Below are 6,000 nucleotides of genomic sequence, written 5' to 3' on the forward strand. Positions count from 1 at the left end.
CCTGGTGTTCAGGACGAAATAATAGTTGTGTCGGCAGAGATAGTATTGGACGAACCAACACTATATGGTTGAAGTAAATCACAGCTTCTTTGGTTGAAAGGAGATGAAACATGAGACTCCTCTGGTGTGGAAAATCTGTCAGTGGTTGTGAGATTACTGAAAGAACAATAATAGGATAAAGAAATTAGGAACGATAATAATAATATAGAACGATAATGGGCAAATTTTAGAGCACATGCGCGACCGGAAGATATAAACCGATTTTATTTCTTTTTAATTTATTTTTTTATTCTCCCTAATTCGCAACTATTCTGCGATACTACGACTAAAAAAAAATGACTTTCAACCCATCACAATACATAGAGACCTTTCAATGAGTATAGCTTGTATTATTTCTTGTGTTATAGAGACTTAGAAAGTTTTTTTTTCATTGTAGCCAGTTAGATAAATATGCATATTTTCAATTGTTTAATTTGAAATAAAATACCTAATTCTTCTTCGTTAGGTAATCACAACACAAGAGATAGAAGTTCTCAACCTTCCAAAGCATGTATGAATCTTGTTCTCAAGTTTTTACAGCAGGGTTGTGAAGAACTCAAGCTTAGAAAAAAGCAGGGTTTCTTTGGGTAAAATTAGGTTTTATTAGGCAAAATTGGCTTTTATTGGGCAATATTGGGTTGCATTAAATTTTATACGTATATTTAGAGCTATATTCTTACATAAAATACAGAGTGGCCCAAAAGTAGCTATACATCCCTGCATTGATCAAGTATAACGTTCTAGTTTATGGGTTTATTTGCTTCTGCTGTTCCGAGCTTAAGGTATATGTAAAAAGACATTAAGAACAAATAATAAACAAACTAGGTTCACCTGTTTGATAACAATAAGAATTTATATGAAATACAGTGAACTGATCAGTACGGGACGGTATACCAACTTTTGGACCACCCTGTACAATTTAAGCATTCATGTTCTATTGTACACATGAAACTATCGAATTCCCTTGTGGGGCCACGGTGGCCCGTCACTAGCATGGGTTCCTAGTTTGAGTCCTGTTCCCGCCAACTGAGCTCTGTGGTATACAAACACCGTATCCTTGGGTTTTCTCGGGGATCTACTGTTTTCTTCCACTTTCGCAATGCCACCATTATCATCCATCTCATCATCACAGTCTCCCTAAGCCTCGTGTACAATCGTTAGACATTGAACTTGACTTAATAAAAAAATTTTAAAAATGTTGCACAAGGGAATCCGTAAAACCTCGTAAGTATATTGTGGGACACTCTTTGCACCATTGGCATTGGCTTATATTTCGATTTCTAGAATAAAGGAAGTAGAGAAATTTGTAGAATAAATAGAAGTGTGTAATTCTTAGGAATAAAAACCCCTATTACACTTAGAATTCAAATCCCTGAGCCAGTGTTGAGAAGATACAGGTCTATGTTTAGTAATTTCGCTTTTTAAGTGAAGCGTTCTAAATTTGTAGTTAACTGACAGATGGAGAAAGACAGTTTATTACTTGTTTATACTAATACGCAAGAATGTACTATAAAAGAAAAAGAATGTAGTTGCATTACTTTCTATTCCAAACTAGTTGATGCTCGTTCTTTACACAGGCAGAATTAGGATCAAGGGTAATGTTTGAGCCATTTCTCCCCCTTAGGATATACATATCAATGTAAGTGTAATTAAAAAAAACTCCATAAGATATTCTATTTTTGGCTAGTATTTTGAACCACTCTCTCCCTTAGAATGCGCCCTTTAAATAAAGTTAGGTAATAAAATCCTAAATTGAGGTAGGTATTATGTTCAAAAAATCATTTCAAACTGTTCAGCTGATTCCTTGTGATGTGTGTTGTGACAAACAACAGGCAACATTGCTTTCAATGAAGAAAGGAATTATAGAAAATTTCCCTCTCACCCCTTAAAATATTTTTTTAGAAACGCTGCAACGTGATCCCACTTATTTTTAATGAATTTATATGCCAAATTTCATCTTCTTGTGACATATTCTATTTTTTGAAGACATTTTGAACCCCCTTCCCATAGGATGCTCCCTTGATTCAAAGTAAAAACTCAACTCAAGATAGGTATTAATTGTGTTCAAAAATTCATTTTCAAAGTGATTAAACCATTTCCCAGTAATACGATCAGAAATAACAGGCAACATCCGTTTCAATATGAAGGAAGAAATTACCCTCTTCCTCCTTGAAACGGGATTTCTCAAAAAGGCTGGGACACGGATCCACTTAGTTTTAAAATGAGGAGTTTATATACCAAGTTCCATCTTCCTCACTTGACAGGATCATAATATACTCAACTTTTCGCATAGATTTTGACACTCCACTTTCCTCCCCCTCGCAAAATATGCATTTTAATCAAAGTAACATGATTGAAAATACACTTCGAGGTACGTGATAACAATATCCAAAAATTCATTTCAAACGGTTTACTCATTTTCCCATGATGCAATCACAAATAAGACCCTTTTCATTTTTATATAATAGATTACAGTTGAACACTGTTACACCAATTTTGATCGAGCGCAAACAAAATTCGTTATGCGTGATTCCTAAACATTTTAATTTCAATGCAATTTTGTTCTGATGATGATCTCTTGATAAATACATTTTTTAAGTAAATTCTGAAAATGGGCATGTACTAAGAAACACGACTGAAGAAAGTAATTATAATCACATTAAGGTTAGTATCTCAATCCAGGAAGTGGATTTTAATCTTGTTCTTTTCTAAGTGCAGCTTTTACCTTAAGAAAAACGCATTTTGAACGGGAGGAAATTCCAACAACCGTGGTTTATAGTGAATGGCGTCATACATGCTTGAAGTGCGTGATAGCATCACATTGTGATTAACCGAGAACTTTGCTTTTTCACGCATTAAAATAATACATGATTAAACGGAACAGTAGCGCTAGTGCAAATTAGAAATACCGGTACCGTTTCTTGACTTTCTACTCTTTCTCTTTCTCTGTGTCTTATAAAGCTTATGTATCAGTGTTTTTTTTTAAAGCGGTATCGGATCCTAGTTTGCTACACAAAATCACAGAATTGTGATAGAAACGAAAAATTGCATCGCAAAATGCGATACATCTATGACCGTAATTTACTAACGACATGAGATACTTTTAAGACAAGGATAGCATATCATAACCTTTCCTCCATGAGAAAAGACTTCTTTTTTGATATCATATATAGTTGTATCAAATGAATTAGGAAATTAACACTATGGTTAATTACCTTATCGTAGTTTTGCAATAATATAAGGTTCACTTAGCGGACTTCGTAATGCCAACTCTCCGTTTCTTGACGATATTACGGATTAAAAAAAAAAAAAAACTCTTTATGAACACATTCTAAAACAGCTACCGTCTCAGGCAATCTGTAGAATGGTAATACAGGCCTATACGTTTCTTACATAGAAAATTGTTTATATTTGTTATTCTAGTCCATGTAAAACATTACATTCACAGAAATACTCTCCTTCTCTTCCGATAATACGATACAAAAATTATAAATCGTGAGGTAAATTTAAATTGGATTTCTAACTGCTACGCAAGAAGCAAGGTGTAAAACATACATTTATCTATCCACCTATGTATATCATTTTATATACATGTAAATATCATGAACATTTTTAGTAGTCCCTTAACAAGAAAGTGTGCCTCCAATGAAAGAATCCTGGCTACTGACTGGGTCTTGTGAGGATAAGTCAGGGCAGATAATGCCATTGGGGAGGACCATGCCTATAGGGGCGCCCCTTGCCCTCCCTCTGGCGTCGTCAGTGCGGCCACTTAATATCGGCCATCTTTTTGATTAAGCCAGTCCATCCTTGTTGTACAGTACATAATTCAAAGTAAGCCTACCTACCTACATTGCATAAACCCGTACCTTCGAGGCATTCGTAACTTTCTCGCCTCAAATCTGATTTAAACTCTTCGCTGAGAAAAACAATACGTTTATTGTTAAAATTAACCCTGCACGTACACACTGGGGTCTGTGGGACCCCAAGGCATATTCATTTTAATACTATAACTATTCTATTTATTTTTGCAGTTTGGGCTACCAATGTAAATTAAGTTTGCAACACTGTCTTGCGGAGTAATAGCAGTCTAGCCAGTTTAGTGAGATTCATTGTTAGAAATAGACGTTATTTTCGCTCTTGCTTTGATTGGGGTCCAGCATACCCCATTGTGTACTTTAAGTGAGTTCTCTGTATGGGATGTAAGTTGAATCATGTTGCAGTTTCGAAACTCTAGTAGTGTCTAAAATGTTCTGTTTACATATACTACTTACAACAAAGTATCACAAAGTTTAGTTTCATAATTGTCAGAAAGGTGATAACATTTACTGCTGTTGGGGTCCCACAGACCCCAGTATGTATTTTAAAGGAAGAATTATTTTACAAATTTGCCTCATTTTTTTCAAAATAATACAGTAATTACAAGAATGGCATTAGAAATACTATTTTCAGTAAAATGTTGGAGCATTGTTGGTAGATATTGTGTAAAAATGTATGAGTTCATTAAATAAAAAGAAACCCCATAATTTAGAGAAATATGATTGGGGTCCTACAAACCCCAGTATGTACTTTGTGAGTAAGAAAATAAGTGTGTACGTGCAGGGTTAATAACGTGTAACAGTTTCGACAACTATCCACTTTGGCTTCATCAGACACTAGTGCCAAGCCAAAGTAGATAGTTGTCGAAACTGTTACACATTATTAATTTTAAAAATAAACTATTGTTTTGCTCAGCGAAGAGGTTAAATCAGATTTGAGTCTATAAAAAGTAAAACCTTGTACAATGGAAAATATTACTCGTCTTGTCTGCACTAAACTTAACAAGAAATAGAAAATAGAACACACTAGAAGACACTTCAACAGAAACTAGGTATTGCCGAGCGAAAGCACACGCACAAACGTTATAATTAAATATTTTCTATAGGAAAAGAATAGGTCCATGTTCCGTTAAGGGGGTCCAAAACTACACTGGACCCTTTTAAGCTAACCTAACCTAACCTGACCTAACCATAGCTAACCTAACCTAACCTTACCTGACCTAACCTAACCTAATATAACGTTATATTATGTAACCAAACGAAAATCAATAGAAAGAAGTGGTGTCAAAACACTGGACCCCCTTAACGGAACATTGACCAAAGAATATAATAATTACAAACATAACTTACCTTATTTTTTGACAAATACTGTGTAGAAACATCAGAATCAATGTGAATACTTCTATAGAATTGTCTCCAATCGGAAATTATTCTGTAGTCTCAAGGTTAGTGTCAGGAAGTTGATGAGAGAAGATTCAGCGTTGCCAGGACTACACATATACATATACATGTGATAATCCACTGAAACTCTTGCTCTTTCTTTCTTTTTTTTTTTAAGTTTCGTATTGGCAGATGCATTTGTTACAACTGGAGGAAGTGGGGATCTGCCCCCCCCCCAACGATCTCCTTGTCTTTCAAATCGTGTTAGTCTGTTATGTATTTATTATACCCAGAGTTCATAGGTTTGCTTAAGAAAATTTCCCTCTACTGACACAAAATTTTCCCTTTTTTAAATCAAATTTTCTCCATTTTCTTGATTGTCCAATTCCTATCACAGAAGTTGTGTGATAATATTAATTTAGCTATATTTAAAAAAGCGCCAAGCACATTCATTTTGTTCATTTGCTTTTTGCTTCTTTTTTTTATCAATCAGTCAGGGCCACAATTTCCCTAGATTTTCACCTTTCATTAAAAAAAATCGTTTTTCCCTTTTTGCTAAATTTACCTTACGAAATATCTCTAGATTAAGGAAACTTCAATCAAACTGAGAACACTGATTATACGTGTTTGGTAATTAGGGTTGAAAAAAACATGTTTTTTTTTTAAAAAAAAAGAACAAAAAAACGTTTTTTATGTTTAAAACATGTTTTTTTGTTTAAAACGTTTTAAACGTTTAAAACAAAGTACTTTGTTTTAAACAAAAAAA

At 34.2% G+C, this 6,000-nt stretch overlaps 1 protein-coding gene across 1 annotated transcript in view; it reads right to left on the bottom strand.

Annotated features, from left to right (window-relative positions):
* Positions 1 to 5,306, bottom strand: part of LOC145681917 (uncharacterized) — a 141,136-nt gene extending 135,830 nt beyond the window's left edge. Inside the window, exons 1-2 of the mRNA XM_081753519.1 lie at positions 5,205 to 5,306; positions 2 to 156 (exon numbers count right to left, since the gene is read on the bottom strand). The gene's annotated coding sequence lies outside the window, so the exon portion shown is untranslated. The remainder of the gene's footprint in view (position 1; positions 157 to 5,204) is intronic.
* Between the last annotated feature and the right edge of the window lie 694 nt (positions 5,307 to 6,000).

The sequence above is a fragment of the Thermobia domestica genome, chromosome 3, assembly GCF_964235325.1.
Source record: "Thermobia domestica chromosome 3, izTheDome1.hap1.1, whole genome shotgun sequence".
In the NCBI taxonomy this organism is placed as follows: domain Eukaryota; kingdom Metazoa; phylum Arthropoda; class Insecta; order Zygentoma; family Lepismatidae; genus Thermobia; species Thermobia domestica.